Source organism: Mauremys reevesii, linkage group 8 (assembly GCF_016161935.1).
Source record: "Mauremys reevesii isolate NIE-2019 linkage group 8, ASM1616193v1, whole genome shotgun sequence".
Classification (NCBI taxonomy): Eukaryota; Metazoa; Chordata; order Testudines; family Geoemydidae; genus Mauremys; species Mauremys reevesii.
Genome location: NC_052630.1, coordinates 62621302 through 62641191, shown reverse-complemented (window position 1 = coordinate 62641191; position 19890 = coordinate 62621302). Strand labels below are relative to the sequence as shown.

The 19890-nt window shown below is 41.7% G+C and overlaps 1 long non-coding RNA gene across 1 annotated transcript in view; it reads right to left on the bottom strand.

Annotated features, from left to right (window-relative positions):
* Window positions 1-13095: 13095 nt before the first annotated feature.
* The window catches only part of LOC120369796, an 86041-nt gene continuing 79246 nt past the window's right edge, over window positions 13096-19890 (bottom strand). The window contains exons 3-5 of the long non-coding RNA XR_005583438.1: window positions 18586-18746; window positions 16070-16175; window positions 13096-13229 (exon numbers count right to left, since the gene is read on the bottom strand). This is a non-coding gene — a long non-coding RNA (uncharacterized LOC120369796). The remainder of the gene's footprint in view (window positions 13230-16069; window positions 16176-18585; window positions 18747-19890) is intronic.

Here is a 19890-nt window from a genome sequence, read left to right as displayed (position 1 = left end):
ATGATATGACATGATGTGTTTTACATCTGTTTTATGCATGAGAGTCCCAATCTTAATTATTTTGGAGAACGTATATAAAACACATTAGATCCACATTTAAATCACGAGATACACATAAAGTACAGAAATAAACCACGTCATTGACCTACATTCCAGATAATGAGGAGGTATGTTGTAACTCATGCTTTGCCAAACAAAATACATTTAAGCCCTAATCCTACAAACACTTGCACATATACTTACTTTTACTCGCGTGAGTACATCTAAGTCCACACATAAGAGTATGCAGGATCAAGGCCTTATTTTCTCTGAGCCCACACAACTGTGCATTTCAGAAACACATGTGAAGGAAAAATAAAACGGAATAGTTGAAGTCAGTTTAAAGTCAGAGAAGCATGCACGTCACACACCACACATATTACAGTACTGATGATAAACAGGACTGCATTAAAAATATACAATGAAAAGCAGTGGAAAAATAAGGTTCAATTTAATAAATACCCTAGGCAGACCTATCTTGAGCACAGAATCTGAAATTTCTCATTTCAATTCCCTAAAATTGTTTATTGGATTGTTGCTTCACTGGAGCTGCAAGATGCAACGTGGACTGACATATCTGTGACAGAAGGCTCTGCTATGGAAGGAAGCTCTCTGCCAAATGACAACTCTCAAGCTCACTATAACCAGGATAGCATACAGCTGAGCAAAACTTCTTTTATACCCTTTTTCTGCTCCCCTACTCACCCCAAAATCTTTTCATATTGTGGTTTTAGTAATCATTTTCATAACAAAGTTATAAAGGAATGAGCTTTTAAAAATATGTTATTGTAATGTGATACCAATGGCCATGCATTTAAAAAAAATTAAAGCTATTTCTTTAAGGGAAAGAGAACCAAAAGTAGTTTTGAGATTTAAATTAAAGTTCAGAGAACCCTGAACCATAGGTAATATCATAAACTAATTGTTACCTACAGAGATGAGCCTCAATTAACACCCCTACTCCCCAAGATCCAAGTATACCCTGACTACTTGGAAAGCTAAACTCCATATTCAGATCTCAACTTTGTAGCTTAAGTCCTTCTTTGGTCATGATGCTAAACCAGTACAGCCTATATATTAAGCATGGCTGATAAAATAAAGTCAGCCACATGGATCCCCCATGTTCCAAGATTCCTTGCAGATGGTCATTACCTTCTCAAATTCAAAGGAATGAAATGTTGCAATGAACCCATATTGTAGGAAGCTGGAACTTCAGCACAGGCTGGAAATGAGAACCAGCTTCCAAGGTGGTTGCAGAAGATGCCTTCTTAAGGTGAGAACATTTACTTTCCTCACTGCCATGGTCATCCAGCTGTGTGCCTGCAGTGTGACCAGAGAAAAATTAGAGAGAACAGTCAGCCTGCAAGACATTCCCTGTTAGCACCTAAAAAATTCATGCCCTTTTGGCATCTAAGCTGAGGAACTGAAGTCCTGGGCAATGGACTCTTCTGTAGCTATATCATGATGATACGACATTGTAACATCTCAGTTCTTTGAATCTGAACCCCCACTTGTAATTAGTTCAGTGAACACAAACAGGTCTGCTTTGACCCAGTTCATGACTTTTTAACCTTTGTTCTACTTTAAATTTCTATGCATCAAATGTTCAATGCAGATTTCACACTCCCTTTGGTAGATGTGCTTGACATCATTACCCATTTTTCAGAGAAAATAAAAAGTCAATAGTGCTGATATTGCACTGCTGAAGTAATGGGAAAGATATGCCACTGTGCTACAATCTCTTTGTAAGTGAACAGGGAAAATTCTCAGTATGTTTTCTGTCTTTTTGAAATATTCATATATCACTAAGTCAACTATGTGTTTTTGAGTCACAATCTGAAACTTCATTTACTTTTCCTTCTTATTTTTGCTTGCCAGTTACACAGTAAACCCAGAGGTCTGCATATTTTAACTTGATATTTTCTGTTTTGTCCCCCCAGGTTGCTTTATACCTAATAGATAAGAAGAAAATGTATTCAAATTGTTTTTGTTATAGAAGCTATACCAGGTTACACGGTAAGGGACAAATATTAAAGAGGAAAGCAAGTCTCTTTGTGAGTTGGTTTCCAATATGCTACGTGTATGTTTCTTTTCTATTGTCTTCGGTGTACTTCTGGAATGATTTCAAGGATATTTCAGGTTATCTCAAGGCCCATAGACAGGAACAGGAGAGATCTGAAGTCATGACCTGAACGTGTCTCTCACTGCGTTTTGCAGTTTCTTTCAGGATATCAGAATTGGAACTGCCTGCAGTGAACTGTGTGCATGTTAGGAGGCTGTGCATTTTTTCTTGTCTTCAGCAGCTTTAAGTGTATCTATTCCTTATCGCCTATAAATGCCATTGCTAATTCAAATACATACTTTTATAGAAAAGACAAATACACTTTGCTGGTTTTCACAGGTCCTTGTTTCCTCACCACTTGTAAGTATTCAGATATTTTGCAAAATTTTGTACAAAAAAAGTGTGTGCACACGCGCACACATACACAGAAAAATCTTTGCATGTAAATAGTTGCAGGAATATTCACACTAGAATGGCTTCTGCTGCATGCTATGGGTGCGAAGGGTAAGAGAAGGGCAGGAGTGAGGTTGCTGGAGAGGTGCAGGAGGAAAATTGAAAATAGGTGCAGCAGCAATAAGGTGATGGAGAAATTGCACATTACTCTCAGCATCACAACCAGGAGAGGCAGCAGGGCTGTTCTAGCCAGAAAACACTTCCAGGCCAGGGATGGACTGGCTAGCCGGCTGTGTGCACACAGTGAGGAGTGGGAATGCTCACCTTGGAAGAATCTTTGTTGCCACTGAGGAAGCTGAGTCTAGAAATATATACTATTTTTCAATGAGGTGAGATCACCCTCCAGAGGATGTAAGCCAGATAAAGCCCCTTGTTGATAGCACTGATGAGAAAGGGGATACAGCAAGCAGCAGGAACCCAATGCACTAAAGTAATTAAGCATGTTGTTAACTTTAAGCTTGCGCTTATGTTCCCTTGACTTCAGTGCAAGATAGGTGTGTGTTTAAATACTCTTTTGGATCAGGGGCTAGTTGAGTGGGGATAGAGAAGAGTAGGTAATAGTGGATAATGACCTACAGATTGCCTTTCATGCTGGTGTTGACCGAGTAAGACCATTTGTTATTTCTGGGCATTTCTTCGGATGGCAAGAAAGTGGAACCTTGATTACTGTGAAAGGTTCTTCATGAAAGCAGACATCTCTCCATGGAGCAAAAGAAGGAGCTGGAGGAAAGCAAGATGGTATGTATGACGCTATCTGATAAAATATGGTCATGTAGATCATTGTTGCTACCACTGTTATATAATTGCAACAAATCTTGTACAAGTCAAGTAAGGTGTCTGTGGAAAAGTTATGATTGATTATGCTATTTGTATGCATCTATCATTTTTGTATTTGAAGTTATGAGTATTGGCTCTATACCTGTATTTCAAATATGTTTGTTCCTGTGGTAATGCCCACAAGGTATTTAGCCTGCACATCTTGAAGGGACTATTCAAGTTAAATGGCTCATCGAGGAACCCTTAACTCACAATGGGCCATGGACTTTTCTCTGATGGCCTCTGCTATGAGTAAGCGAAATCATGCATGGAAATGTGACTCCAAACACCATCTTGTTACCTGCAGTTTTCCACAGTGAGAACAATAGATTTCCCTTCACTTGGCAGAAGCTATATAAGGCCCTGGAAACAGGTCCGCTTTGCGTCTTTTCTACTCAAAACTCTGGACCTTGAACTTGTATTAATGGGAGCATTCTAACCAAGGGACTGAGGATCTTCGAATGATTTGGAAACTAGCAGAGACTTAACAAGCCTGCAGTTTATTCCTTCACTGCTACAAGCCTGAACCAAGAACTTTGCAATTTTAACTCTCACCTTTCTTTCTTTTTATAAATAAACCCTTAGATTTTAGATACTAAAATATTGACAACAATGTTTATTGGGTAATATCTGAGTTATAAATTGACCTAGGTGTGTGGCTGGTCCTTTGGGATCAGAAGAACTCTTTTGTTTAATGAAATTATTTTTATAACCACTCATCATTAAGTCTAGTGTTTCTGGTGGTGTTACAAGGTCTGGAATGCCTAAGGAGACTGTTTTTCTGACTTCTTGTTAGCCAGTGTGGTGAAACAGAAGTTTACTTTTGTTGCTGGTTTGATATATCTTATGGAAGAATAACCACCAGTTTTGGGGTTTGTCTGCCCTATTTCTCAGCAGTTTGTCCTGAATTTTGTATTGTCAGTTGCGACCCACAGATGCATGGTGTTACTATTTACAAGCTGGCACTTGTATTAAGAGCAGATTTGAAGTTGGGGCTGGCTTGGTGCTGGTTTTTGTTCTATATGGGACAAGCATAGCTTTTCCTCTTAAGGTGGCCATCTCTCCTGGGATTAGACTGTAAGGGCTCCCTGCCAAAAAGGGAGAACATATGCTTTGATCCTGGTGAGGCCAGAGATTCACTTCATTTACCTTTTGTGAAAGAAAGGAATGTGATATACTACTTTATTTAATTTCCCTTAAAGAAGAGAGACATCTTTGCTTTTACTCCCTGAAGCACAGGGCCAGCATTGGTTGAACTCCCCCAAAAGCAAGGAAATAGAGTGTTTCCAGTACCCTGAAGGAAGAAGGATTGCCTTTGTTTTTCTTCTCAAAGCCGAGGGAATAGCTTTTGTTTATTACTGAGAGACAAGAATAATAGTTTTTTGCAAAAACCTTGAGAACTGGGGCACTGTTTATTGTAAATTCTAAACATTAAAGTAGCCCCATTAGTTCGTCAGACTACATGGTGCCCTGCTTCCTCAAGAGGTCAATAGCTGGAAAAATGTGATGTCCTCTTCTGACCAAAGCACATGGTATTTTGGCATGAAACTCTTCACAGCACATCCATCTGTCTGAAGTAACCTTCAAACGTAACTTACCCCTCACAAAACACAACCAAAAACACCTCAGATCACTTCAGCAAAGAGACTGAAACAATAAAACAAAACAGTGAAATTTCTTCCAAAGAAACTGTCTAAAAATATAAATAATAATACATTAAGCAAAACACACATCACATTGCCAAATCTATAAAAACCCACACATGCAAAAACTCTGTTAATGAGAGACCACACTGGTTGAAGATTGAAAAATAAAAATGAATCAGACTTTTTTTTTTCCCCAGGAAGTGAAATAATTCTAAAATGTTTCAATGAAATATTTGAAATTGGAGTCATTTAAATTGCAAAAGCATTGCAAGCATTTTAAAAACAATTAAACTTAGCCGCAAAAGCTAATTAAAATGTGCTGATTTACTTCTTGCAAGCCTCAGTGCCAGGAAGTTTCCATGAGAACCAAAGCTGTATATCAGTGTCAGTATCTTGCCTGAGCAACTGCACCATCTGTTGGTGGAGGTACTGAATACACTGATCATTACAATACTACCTGAAAATTCTGCCAGTGATTTCAATGGAGGTTGGCTTGAGGCAAGCATTCAATTTCACATTTAAGGGCGTAAAATGGGTATTTGGGCATATAAATGCTAATCTGACTGATCGGTTTGGAATTCAGTCCTGTAATCTAGTTGTTCAAGTTTGAACAGTGCTCTCGCATTCTTTGGTCACAAGACTTGCCATATTGGCTCTGACGCTGGTGAAGCCTCAGAGTCATGCTCTACTCATTACTATGCATAGAAAGTCAGCTAGCACCTGATAGTGAAAAAAAATGCCATCTTTCACCTTTAGCTTCCTAGGGACATTTTCCCTTCCTCCTGGACAAGAATGTAAAGTAACCCGTGCATTCTTTGTCTTCAGATTGGGCTACTGCAAATCCACATGATAACTAAGGCCATGTCTAAATTACACAGTTTTGTCAACAAAAGTCAGCTTTCATCAACAAAACAATGGAGGCAAACACACCGCAATGCTCCTCCCACCAATTCAACTCACCAGCTACTCCAACATAATAAAACCACCTGGATGAGACACATAGAACTTTTTGCAATGAAGTTAGAGTGACGCAGTATCTATGTAGACACTGTGTTGCTTACGGCACACTAAGTTGTCTCTAGGTGTGTCCTACAATGCCCATTATGACTGCTGTGGTGACCATTTTGATCTCTGCTGCCCTCAGTGAGGTACACAGGCATGTACCCCTTCCCCTTTAAAGCACTGGGAAATTTTTGAAATTCCTCTTTGTGTTTGCTCAGCATGGAGAACTCACATAGCATCTGCCCAGCTGATCATGGCGGCTCCCTGAAGCAAATGTGCTCCCACCTGGAGTATACCGGAGTTGCTGGATCTGTTGGGTCTATGGGGAGAAGAGGGTGTGCAGTCACCGCTTTGCACCAGCCATAGGAACTTTGCTATGTCTGAGCAGATTGCTCGTGGCATGAAGGAGAAGGGGCACAAAAGGGGCATGCAGCAATGCTGAGCTAAGATCAAGGAGCTGAGACAGGCATACCAGAAGGCAAGTGAGGCCAATCATCAGTCTGGTGCATTGCCAAAGACATGCCACTTCTCCAAGGAGCGGCATGCCTTCCTAGGCAGCGACCCCACCTCCACTGCCAAGAGCCCTGTGGATACAGGGTCCAGAAGAGTCAACCTGAAGGACAAAGTGGTGGACAAGGAAGTGGAGTTGGAGGAGGATGGGGGACAGGTGACAGATTCAACCTTTGGTGTGGCGAGCCAGGACTGCTTTTCAACACCGGAGGGGTCTAGCCAGTCCCAGCACTCTAGCTGAGGCGCACCTGATGCAGGGGAGGGAAGCTCCAGTAAGTACTCTTTGTGATTTGATACTTCAGGGAGATGATTTGATACTGCAGGGAGACATGAGGTAGAGCTTTTTATTTGTCCCCCCAGGGAAGAGGGATAGAAATAATCAATGCCAGGACTGTTTGCATCTGCTTCTTGTTCCCGTGTGCAGTTAGACAGGGGGGGCCCTGTGGAAAAGTTTGTCAGTGCACAGTGGGATATCCCAGGAATTCTCCTTAGAGGTCGCTAGGAAACTTTCCAGCAGGTACTCTGCAATCCTCTGTCAAAGGTTCCTTGGGAGAGCTGCCTTGTTTCTTCCCCCATGGTAGGAAACTTTGCTGCGTCAATTGGCAATTACTTCTGCAGGCACTAAAGCAGCACACAGACGAGGAGCATGTGGACCTGGTCTGCTGCCACATGCATGCAGGAGCTACACCCTTGCATTCATGGTTACCCTCAGAAGCAAGGTATCAGCTTCTATCCCCTCCCCCCGCCTCTGGAAAATGGTGCCAGCATTCAGAATAGCGTCCCTAGATGCTTGTAGTGATCTCCCTCTGAACTTCCCAACCCTTTGTCCCATCTTGTCCATTCCCCCCAACCCCCAGGCTGAACTCACCATGGTTAGGGCTCTCACCATGCTGCGTGCTTGCCAAGGGAAAGTGAGAAAGTGGTGTCTGTAACTTGCATGAATCAAGGACCGCTGTCTATTGTTTCTTTACATTATGCAGATTTGGCCTTGAGGGTCTCTTCCCGTACACCGGCTGAGTGGCTCCATCTGATAAGGAGACAAACCCAGAGGAGTAAGGAAGACATGCTCAGGGAGGTGCTGCAACCATCTGATGCTGCTGACAGCGAGTAGAGAGCATGGAGAGAAGCTATCAATGAAAAACTGACATGTTCCCGGGCCATCACAGTACCCAATGCACTCCACCTTTAGGGACATATTTCACAATCACAGGTGGACACACACCCAGCTGTGAGAGCCTCATTTCAAAAAGTCAACTTAACTTTGTAGTGTAGACATAGCCTAAGACTTGATCTGTGCAATTTATTGTAAAAGCGGGTTCAGTGCATCAGCTATGTCCCTTAGGGTATGTTTACACTATGAAATTAGGTCGATTTTATAGAAGTCGATTTTTAGAAATTGATTTTATACAGTCGAATGCGTATGTCCACACTAAGTGCATTAAGTTGGCGAAGTGCATCCACACTACCGTGGCTAGCATCGACTTACACAGCAGTGCACTGTGGGTAGCTATCCCACAATTCCCACAGTCTCCGCTGCCCATTGGAATTCTGGTTTAAGCTCCCAATGCCTGATGGGGCAAAAACATTGTCACGGGTGGTTTTGGGTACATGTCATCAGTAGCCCCTCCCTCCGTGAAAGCAACAGCAGACATTCATTCCGCACCTTTTTTCCTGGGTTACCCATGCAGATGCCATATCAAAGCAAGCATGGAACCCACTCAGCTCACCATCACCACTGCTGTTGTGAGCACTGTAAACAACTCGTGCATTATCCTGGAATATATGCAGAACTGGGCTAAGAGACGCCAGCATGAAGAGGATTTTGATGAGGACATGGACACAGATGTTCCTGAAAGCATGGGCTGTGGCAATTGGGACATCATGGTGGCAGTGGGGCTGGTTGATTCAGTGGAATGCCAATTCTGGGCCTAGCAAACAAGCACAGACTGGTGGGACCGCATAGTGTTGTGAGTATGGGATGATTCCCAGTGGCTGCGAAACTTTCGCATGCGTAAGGCCACTTTCCTGGAACTCTGTGAGTTTCTTTCCCCCACCCTGAAGCACAGGAATACCAAGATGAGAGCTGCCCTGACAGTTGAGAAGCGAGTGGAGATAGCCCTAAGGAAGCTTGCAATGTCTGACTGCTACCAGTCAGTTGGGAGTCAATTTGGAGTGAGCAGGTCTACTGTGGGGGTTGCTGTGATCCAAGTAGCCAATGCAATCATTGACGTTCTGTTATCAAGGGTCATGACTCTGCGAAATGTGCAGGTCAAACTGGATGGTGCTGCTGCAATGGGGTCCCCTAACTGTGGTGGGGCAATAGACGGAACGCATATCCCCATCTTGGCACTGGACCACCTTGCCAACCAGTACATAAACCACAAGGGGTACTTCTCAAGGGTGCTGCAAGCACTGGTGGATCACAAGGGACGTTTCACCAACATCAGCATGGGATGGCTAGGAAAGGTGCATGACAATTGCATAATTAGGAACTCCAGGCTGTTTGAGCAGCTGCAAGAAGGGACTTACTTCCCAGACCAGAAAATTACTGTTGGGGATGTTGAAATGCCTATAGTTATCCTTGGGGACCCAGCCTACCCCTTGATCCCATGGCTCATGAAGCCATACACAGGCAGTCTGGACAGTTGTAAAGAGCAGTTCAACTATAGGCTGAGCAAGTGCAGAATGGTGGTAGAATGTGCCTTTGGACATTTAAAAGCTCACTGGAGCTGTTTGCCGAGTAGGTCAGACCTCAGTGCAACGAACATTCCCATTGTTATTGCTGCTTGCTGTGTGATCCATAATATCTGTGAGAGTAAGGGAGAGACATTTATGGTGGGGTGGGAGGTTGAGGCAAATCGCCTGGTGTCCACTTTTGAGCAGCCAGACACCAGGGGGATTAGAAGAGCACAGCAAGGCGTGCTGCGCATCAGAGAGGCTTTGAAAACCAGCTTCATGACTGGCCAGGCTTGTGTGTGACAGTTGAATGTGTTTCTCCTGGATGAAAACTCACTCCCTTTGTTGATTTTAATTTCCTGTAAGCCAACCACCCTCCCCCCTTCAAAATAAAGTAACTATTGTTTTGAAACATGCATTCTTTCTTTATTAATTTTTTTTAAAAAAGAGATATCGGACAAGGAAGCCTGGGAGAGGTGGGAGAGGAGGGAGGGACAAGACCACATTGTTTATTGTAGCCACACTAAAAATCAAACTGTTTGAATGACAGCCTTCTGTTGCTTGGGCCATCCTCTGGAGTGGAGAGGCTGGGTGCCCGGAGCCTCTCCCACATTCTTGGGCATCTGGGTGAGGCGGATATGGAACTTGGGGATGAGGGCATGCAGTTATACAGTGGGGCCTGTGCTCTTGTTGGCTTTCCTGCAGCTCCAACAGACACTTCATCACGTCCATTTGCTCCCCCAACAGACACTCCATTATGTCCATTTGCTCCCCCATTAGCCTCAGCATCACATCCTGCCTCTGCTCTTCACGCTCACTTAAGTATTTCCTGGTCTCTGCCACTGAATGCCTCCATGCATTAAGCTGTGCCCTATCAGTGTGGGAAGATTGCATGAGCTCGGAAAACATATAACTGAGAGTGCGTTTTTTTCGCCTTCTAATCTGCGATAACCTCAGGGACGGAGATGATAGGGGGAGTGTAGAAACATTTGCACCTGGGGAGAGATAAAAAGGGAGAGTAAAATTTAAGATGATACATTTCTGAGAACAAAAGGGAGACTCACAGTGAATCAAGCAATTCACAGCAGACAGCACACGTGCTTTAGGTACAAGGTCACATTTTGACTTTTATATTGAACGCCTGCCGGTATGGTGACACATCACACACGGCTGGGCAACAGAATTCAGTTTCCAGGAAGCCATGGTACGCCTTTTGTTATGTGGGATTGGCTTCTTGCACCTTCATAACATGTGGGAATGTTATCAAACTTCAGCGCCCTTCTTTCCCAGAGCAAGCAAAGGGTTGGGTTTCACATTCAAAAGGAGGGGCTGCGTTTTTTGCGTGGATGTGCAGCACACACCTACTCCCACCCCACTGTGTGGCTATTCTCTGAGATGATACCTTCTCCCCTCCCCTCACCATGTGGCTATTCTCCGGAATCATCCCTTCACCTCTCCCCCGCCACCGCGTGGATATTCTCTGGGATGATCCCTTTTAGCCAAGCGCAAACAGCCAGCATGAACGGGGTCCTTTTACTGTTCCCTTACAAAAATTCCCCTATTTCAACCAGGTGACCATGAATTATATCACTCTCCTGAGGGTAACACACAAAGATATAGACTGAATGTTGCTTGAATGCGACCAAAACCCAGGACCATTTGCTGCCATGCTTTGTGCTGCAATGATTCCAGAATACTGGCTTGGCATGGTAAAGTGTCCTACCATGCAAGACGAAATAAGGCAGCCCTCCCCAGAAACCTTCTGCAAAGGCTTTCAGAATACCTCCAGGAGAGCTTCATGGAGATGTCTCTGGAGGATTCCCACTCCATCCCCAGACATATGAACAGACCTTTCCAGTAGCTGTACTGGCTGCGAATGCATCCCAGTTCTTCAGGGCAAATCAAACATTAAACACTATTGCTTTTAAACCCTGTACTGAAGTTACAAATGTGCACTCACCAGAGGTGCCTTCTCCGGCTTCAGGGTTGGGGATCCCATCTTGGGAGGGTATTGGCTCCAGGGTGATGAAAAGGTCCTGGCTGCCAGGGAGAACGGATTTTCTTGTGTACCTGGCTAGTGCATCAGAGTTCAAAGTGCTGTCCAGAGCAGTCACAATGGAGCACTCTGGGATAGCTCCCGGAGGCCAATACCTTCAATTTGCATCTACACTACCCCAAATTTGACCAAGCAAAGTCGATTTTAGTGCCACTCCCCTCATCAGGGAGGAGTACAGAAGTCGATTTTAAGAGCCCTTTAGGTTGACGCAATGGGGTTGGTTGAGTGGACGCAGTCATTTTTAAATCGACCTAACATGGCTAAATTTGACCTAACCCCGTAGTGTAGACCAGCCTTAGTGTACATTAACAAGATCCTTAAAAAGAGAAGTCACATACAAAATATTAGCATAGATTTTCTACAGTTTTGCATCTAAGATGACCTGTAATTATGCAGCTAAAGACTTACAGACTGCCTAAAGGCAATGGGGAGAGAGTTAAAGTTGCACTTTCAAATTTAGCTTTCACATTATTGGATTTTTGGGTGCATAACTGTGCAATATTAATGGAGCATTACCATTCTACTTTCTTAATTTGTTTTTAGATGGGGGAAAACATACAAAACAATCCATATGCAGCTTGCTGATGGATACTAAGTGACATATTAACTCAATATGTAGGGCTTTACCTAAAGACATGCCATTTGCATTATACAGCTCATAAATTACAGAGATCAAGTCTTGATTATCAGAGAAATTGAGCAAAACTATGGCTCAGATAATGATAGCTTTATTCATGCTGAATAATGGGACTTGGGCATTTTAGAAACATTTAAACCACCCAGCAAAAGCAAACCTAGTGCTGCTCACCATGAGTATGGGTGTCAACAAAAGTTCCAGTTATATGAATTGCAGATATAAAAGCATAACTACAATGTAATTGCAAAACAATTACAATGTAGCTTCAATGTAATGATAGTACCCTTAATATGAAATGTAACTCAAATTCAAGCATAGTAATCGTCACTAACATATAGCTTGATAGCCTGAGCATATTGTTTCACTTGAATTATTCATCTGGTTTAATTATCTGGATCCTGGTCAACCCTAATCCAGTGTTATCAGAAGTAAACCTTTACAGCCATATATTGCCCTCATCCTGCATGTGGATCAAAAGTAGGATATGTACTTAAAGTCTTACTGTTTTTCTTTGAGATTCTTTCTAGACACATAACAGAAGCCTTGAGCACTAAATCATTAATCTTGGCATTGACACATTTTTACATATTTAAGGCAGTTGTTTTTTCTGTATCATTTTTAATTCACCTGATCTCTGAAATTCATCATTTTTAAACGGATAATGACATTTGAGTCCATCAAGGCAGAGATAGACTGATAAGGAAAATAAATGTTCATTGTATTCTACTCTCTTAGGAGACAAGGTAGATGAGGTGATAACTTTTATTGGACTAACTTCTGGTGGTGAAAGGCACAAGCTTTCAGATTACACAGAGCTCTTCTGAAGATATTCTGGGATCAGCACAACTACATCAACAGCTCATCTTCTCTGAGTAATTTTGAATGATAACTGATATAGATCATTTGGGATAGAAATTCCAACCAAAATTAGTTGTAGCATCATCCTTATTAATGTATATAGCATTGGATGAGAGAGCGTGAGAAGAGAAATAATGAAAGGGTGGAGATTTTGTAGGTTTTTTGTTGAGTATTTACCGAAATGCTATCAATGTTAATTTTGAAACAAATAAATTTATACAATAAAACTGAGCTGAAATATATTATTGAATAATAATGAAAATGTTCTTGCATGAAATAGCCTGCAAAATACATTTTGTTATTTCACAGAACTGTAGAAGAGAGGACTCACGGCTGGTGCACCCCCTCGCACCTGGGCATGGTGTACCAGGCTCTCCTCTTCCAGTGCTCCTTGCACTTGATTGCTTTAGTTCCTGTTGTGGTCCACCTCTTCATGACTCAGCCCTTTGGTCACATCACATTTTAGTCCCACTCCTTCTGGAGTAACAGAAAATCCAACACAATTTCAAGACCATCTATGGGGTCTCCAGTCCCTGACTTGGCCCAGTGATCATTACACTCTTCTATCAAGGTTATGAATGGTCCTTATCCACTTATGTTATGGGGCTTCATACCAACTGTTCAGTGGCTAATAGAGGAACCCAAGCCCTCCCTCTGCACTGGGTACTTGTCCAAGGACTCTAGGACAAGCAGCCAAGGCCAGTTCTGTAGGAGACCTTGCCACTGCCACACTGGGCTCCTTCCCACCATTAATCTTTCCTGTAGCCTTTGCCCCAACCCCTTTTCCTGAGTTCTCTGTAATGAGACACCTCTCCCAGGGTTTCTCTCAGGAGGTCTGATTCCTATCCTGGTTAATGGCACAGGAGCTTGCTCCAGTCCTGTCTCTTCTGGGTTCCTTCCATCCCCAGGCTTCATCCTCATCGTGAAGGAACCTTCCTGTTTGATACTGGTCTCTCCACTATTTAGTGCTAAGAAAGTGATTGCAGAGTTCTAATCTCATTACTTATAGCCCTTCAAAACTTCATTCCAAATGCCACTTAGGCTTTACATTCACTGCCTTTTGGAATTACAGCCTCTGGCTTCCTCCTGGTTCACAACAGTACTCCTCTTCCCCGGGTTTCACTACCCCCAGCTTCCCAGGTTTTCCCTGACTCAGGAGCCTCTAGTTTTGACTCCACACTTACTTCAGACTGATAAGACTTCTCTCAGGCGTTAGCCCAAGAATGCAAACTCTTCCCAGCTACCTCTCACCTGGGTGTTCTCCCTGACCTTCTTCCCTGCCCTCCTTTCTTTATGAAGACCATTGCCTCCCCATCTGGGTTTGATCACCAGTTCTGCCTAATATCTCTCCAGGTGTCACCCAATGCTCTAACTGGACTCAGGCTCCTGTTAAGCCATGATTAATCAATTAGATTATGTATGCCATCACAAGAACATATCGATACCCTGGCTTCAAAGGGAGCTTATCACTTCTGAAAATCTGACTATAAATGCAAAGTTCAAATTGCAGTATTATAAAGAAACAAAAACAGTTTAGTCTAATTAATGCACATTAATATATAGCCATTTTGACAAGACCATTGATTCTCACATTATCAACAAGTCATCACTTAAATTTGGTATTAGCACATTTTGTAATGTGTTTCCAAAAGTTTCTTTAAAACATTAACAATTCAATCATACAAAGTGATTTTTCTTGTATTTTAATGTATAACCTTTTAAGAATAAGCGAGGCCTGATCTTTACCTGGTGTAAATTGTAGTTCTGTCGATATGGTCCTGTATTCTTGTGCTTTCTTAAGAAGGTACAAATAGAAAAACCAGCAAGTGCTAGATATGTACTATGTACGTACAGGGTTTTTTAGTTGTGCCTAGGTCCTATTGGAATTAATTCCAAGAATCTTCCAGCAATTTTCATTAAATGTAGCAGTTTAATTTATGTCACCACTTTCCTGCATGACTAAAGGAAGGAATCCAAGTGCAAATGAAAATGAGGCTAATCAAAATCAATAAGGGATTTTACCCTTTACTGAAGCAATTGTGAAGGCATTGATAAAGGAGAAACTCCCTTTCCTTAATTACCCTCCATTTTTTGGAAAATACTAAACAATTTAATTAATTTAGGGGTAAAACTTAATATTCCTGCTTTCCCAAACCTACATCATTTTGAATGTGGCCTGACCCTGCAGTCAGTGTAGTTTGCATGAGTGAAGATTGAAATATCTGGCGCTTAGTGAGTCAAAACAAATCCAAATAGAAACTTGTTAAGAAGGAAAAAATATTCCTGTAAATATTCTTGTCCTTGGTCCAGATCTTCAGCTGTGTACATGGACACAACTTCAGCAGAGAATCTGGACTCTTATTCAGACTGAGGACTATCTGAAATAAATGACTGGAGGTTGCTTATTCCATTTCCTTCTTCGAACTGAATGGCCTCAGATCTATCAAAATGTGCTTAAGAGAGAGAAGTAGGAAAGTGCCACCCTTATGACTTCATCCCCCACTTCTGTCACAGCTCTGTGGGACACCACAGCAATTGGACTCTGCAGATTGTGAGGGGGCAGTTTACAGAAGAAGAAAGGAGAAGCTTGGAGGTCAACTACTCTAGACTACGGAATCATCTTCCAAGGAATCCCTGCAGGAATTTCCACTGTAAGATATCAGAGATGTCATCATCATTGTTTTGCTTGGGGGATCTGCTTCTCAATGAACCACATTTGGGGAAATTGGCAGCAGAAGTCAGAAACATATAATGAACATAGGCCCTGTTGAGCCCTAACATAGTGCAGAGACACAGGAACTTCACATAGATGACTCAATGGAGCTGAGGGAGCTCTGCATGTTGAAGAGACACTCCACACTTTTCAGACTTGTTCCTAATGTCCCTGAGTGTTAGCATTTGCATTTAGAGTTCTCATTTAAAGAAAAAAAGAGGGGAAACATTAACCAGAGAGCTCCATATTGCCTATACATTGAGAAGACTCAAAGGCACTGTCTGAAGTCAGTACAGCTGCTTTTTTAAGCCAGTTCTAACAATTTATTTTGAGGAAGGTGGCATTTGGTGATACTGTAACATGTAATTTGTGAATTCCCAATTAGTAATTTAAATATAAGGAATAAAACCAAACTGAATTTGTTAAGGTTCAAGCCTCCAAGGTGGTGATACATAATTTAATTTAGGGGAAGACTGTGAATGAGAGAATGAGTGATAAAATTAAATATATATGTGTATATATACATATATATATATAATATAAAATAGTTAATTAAGCAAACCAGCATTGCAACATAATCATACACTGCACTAATACTCACATTTTAAGATGCAATGATGCATCCAGGGGTGATCAATCCTTGAACGAGGGGAACAGGTCAATCCTTTCTTTCTCTAATGGTACCCTACTTGGATGGGCACGAATATCTAAAAATCAGTGTGCTTTTTATAATCAATTATAATAATGTCCCTTAATTATTAAATCCATTAATTTTACCTTTTTACCATAATTAAATATTGTCTACTTACCCATTGGCTATTTAACATTAAGCATCATCTTAATTAATATCTGCATAAGTTCCATTCCTATAACAACCAATATAGATAGCATTTTCCAAAATATTAACATTTTTATCTAAAATACTTGCAAAAACCAGTTAGGAGCAAAACTTATGTACCTCATGACCTGGGATTGTTATACCAATAAAGACCAACAGGATCTTGTAAAGGGGATAAGGCAAAAGAGCAATGTTTATTGTAAATACAAAATGGAAAGTAAATCATGAAGGAAAGCAGAACGCAATCATCTATAACTACAATCCTTTACCCATACATCCACACACACACACGGTCTGCAAACTTAAGTTGCTATGGTTACCAGCCTAGAGGTTGCTCACACCAAATTACTGGCCAGGTAGCCTTGATACAAGAGTGGAGCCGAGTTGTTGTCAGATGCGCATCCGATGCTCCTGGAGGGTGGTTGTGGAACCAGACTCAAAGTCTCTAGGCTTTTGGTTCTGTTCTTATAGTATTTTGTCCTTATACAAGTCTATGGGAATCACTTCATCATGCTGATGTTTGTTTGAAGTGATAATCAATCAGCATATGGCACATTCCTGACAGCTAAGTGTTATCTTGTTCTTCGAGTCTTCAGCCCTCCATCCGGGGGGGGCACTTGGGTGGATTCCGGCTTGCCCTGCGGGGTCATCTGGATATCTCCATGCTACGCATTCTTTGGCCATTTGTCTATGGGAAAGTACTATATGCAAGTGGGGGAGGGGCATGGGTATAATGGAGAATCTATTTTACTATCTCCTCTTCCTTAACATTTTTATTTTACAATTCTATTCTCCAGATGTGACAGACTTCAATCAATCTACTTAAGTTCTTTGATACAATAGTAGAAAAACAAGTAAGATAATAAAAGGAGGAGTAGGGGTTTCTGCAAGACCAATTCTAGAGTACAGTTGTTTCTATGACAGCTCTTATCACTTCCTAGAACAGGCTTTCTGTCTGGGGATGTGCTAGTACAATTAGCAAGTTGTCCTTGTAAATTTTTACATAGAGATACAGGGAAGATAGTTTTAATTAGCACAGCCTTGGTGTTTTCAGCTAAGATCCCTATTTTTCTTTCTGTTAGCTAGGTCTGGTTTGGGGTTTAAAAGGGGATATCGGCCCATGTCCATAAAATCAAATATAAAACTAATACCACTCAACAAGTTTATGCCCTAACTCATCTCCAGCTTGCTTCTGAATTCTCACTTCACTTTCCTCATATTTTATCAGGCCTCACTTGACTATTGTCAAGCTTATTTTTAAGAAACAGATTTTTGGGCCTACTTGTTTCAACACATTTCTATATAAACACAAGAAAGCATCATCTCGATACACCACAATACACATTTTTGTAAATAGTAGAGTACCAGAACAAAACTCAAAGCCAGTGCTGCTGTCAACATCATACATGTTTATATCCTTTTTTTTTCCTGAAGTGCCTGATTCAGGATGGTCCTTAAGCATGTAGGTAATCTCACTGAAGTCAACAGGTCTGCTGATATCTCCTTGTGATGACCAAGCCATCTTATCCAGCTAAATATGGCTAAAACAGACCTCCTAATCTTCCCTTCACCTCAAGCAGTCACCTCTACCTTATTTCTTGATCACTGTGGACAACACACCATCCTGTCTGTCACTCAGGCTCATACCCTGGGCACCAACTTTGGCTTGGACCTCTCTCTAAAGCTTCCCATCCAGGCTACATATAAATCTTGAAGATTGTTTCTGCATCTTCATAACATCTGTAAGATACAGCCTTTCCTATTCATCCACACAACTAAAACTCTCAGTTTGATTACTGCAACATCTCTTTCTCTGGCTTGACAAATGCAATCTTGTCTCATTCCAAATACAGCTGTAAAGATCATTTTCCTAGCCCATCACAGAAAAAGGGGAGCCAGTGGAGGAATTCAACGAGAAGGGTGACATGGTCAAATATAAACTGCTTGTAGTTGCTTCCAAGGATCTTCACAGTCAATCCACACCCTACCTATCATCTCTCCTTCACTAATAAGCTATCACTGTTCACCTCTGATCAGCCATGGTGCCAGCCTTCGCTCTCCACTTCTTAAACACCTTTGTGCTTTCTCCCATGCTGCTGCTCACACTTGAGAAGAACTGCCCATAAGTATCTGCAGAGGACACCTTGTTATCTACTTACAAAACCCTCCTCAAAAATTCTCCTTTTCTGTGATGCCTACAAAATACCTAACGATGGTTAGGCTTTTGGTGTGCAAAGACCACTGTCTCTCATGCTGACCAATATTGTCTCAGTGTTTACCTGTACTCCCCCATCGCCCTGTATTGATCAGTTGTCTCCTGTCTTAGACTTAGGTTGTAAGTGTCTCAGGGCAGAGACCATCTTTTTCTTCTGTGTTTGTACACCACCTCACCTAATGGGGGTCTGGTCTGTGGTTGTTCGTCCTGATCCACCTACAGCTCCTAGGTGCCAGGGTAATACAAAAATGAGTGATGATAATAGTAACAACATGCTTAAATGTACATATTCTTAAATACTTTCTTAAATCTATGCCAGAGCGTCTTTAGTTCAGATCTTTAGCCACAACTGAAAAAAAAAAACTCAGAGTAACTGAAGAAAAACAACTGTATATTCCCATGATCCTAGAGCTGTTCTGTGCTTACCCAGTCTACAGGAACAAATCTGAGGAGCCTGTGAATTATTCTAATTTGTACTACATGCCAGCAGTCCCAAGAAGCCATTATGGCAGCTGTGTCTAATAGTGCACAAGGACATTCTGACCACAGCTCCTTTCCTCAGTCATGCTTCCCCTGCCAGAAACGGGGAATGTAGTAACATAGGTACTGCTATGGTCATTCTGTTCCACTGAGATTCCTGCTAGGCTCGGGAGACCCCCTGTTGTCATTTTAGATGGCTTGAGAGCATCTTTGCACCTGCAAAGTATTGCAAAATTTGTCCAATAGGCCAGGATGTGGCCCCTTGTTTAGATTTAAGCTACAGTCAAAGTGATGTTTTATCATTGTGAGTCAGTATTTATATTATTTAATACATGTTTGGTTTTCTTCTGTTGATATCAGAGTAAATGGATCAGTGGAGGTTGCAATCATCATAAACATCTTCTCAGAAAAATAGTCGCTGAAGTTGCATTTAGGATGATTACTTGGAATTGATTTTATCCTATTAAAAGATACTCTAATTACTAAGAAACAGGAAAAATTGCAACACTCTTCATTCTAATAACACTGATTAGAATACATTTGCAACAAACTTCAGATGCATAGATTAATATAACTTGAATATATTAGCAACATGAACAATTCCTCCACACAACAAAAACAATTGGGCAATCATTGTAGCAACTTATTAGGCTCCCTCTAATTTCATTTACATATTTATTCAACATAGGTATTTGACTTTTTCTAGATGAGTGGTTTAGGTACCAAGCTGATGCTACCATTGCTACCGTTTCAGTTTCAGTCACCCTTCCCTCAATTGCATATTTCCTCCAAAGATGGCTTTGTTCTTTTCAGGCTGATATCCAGCCCCCCACCATTTATCAGAGGGTGGAGAATCCCTGTGTAGCAGAAACAGAGCAGTTCCCCTGTG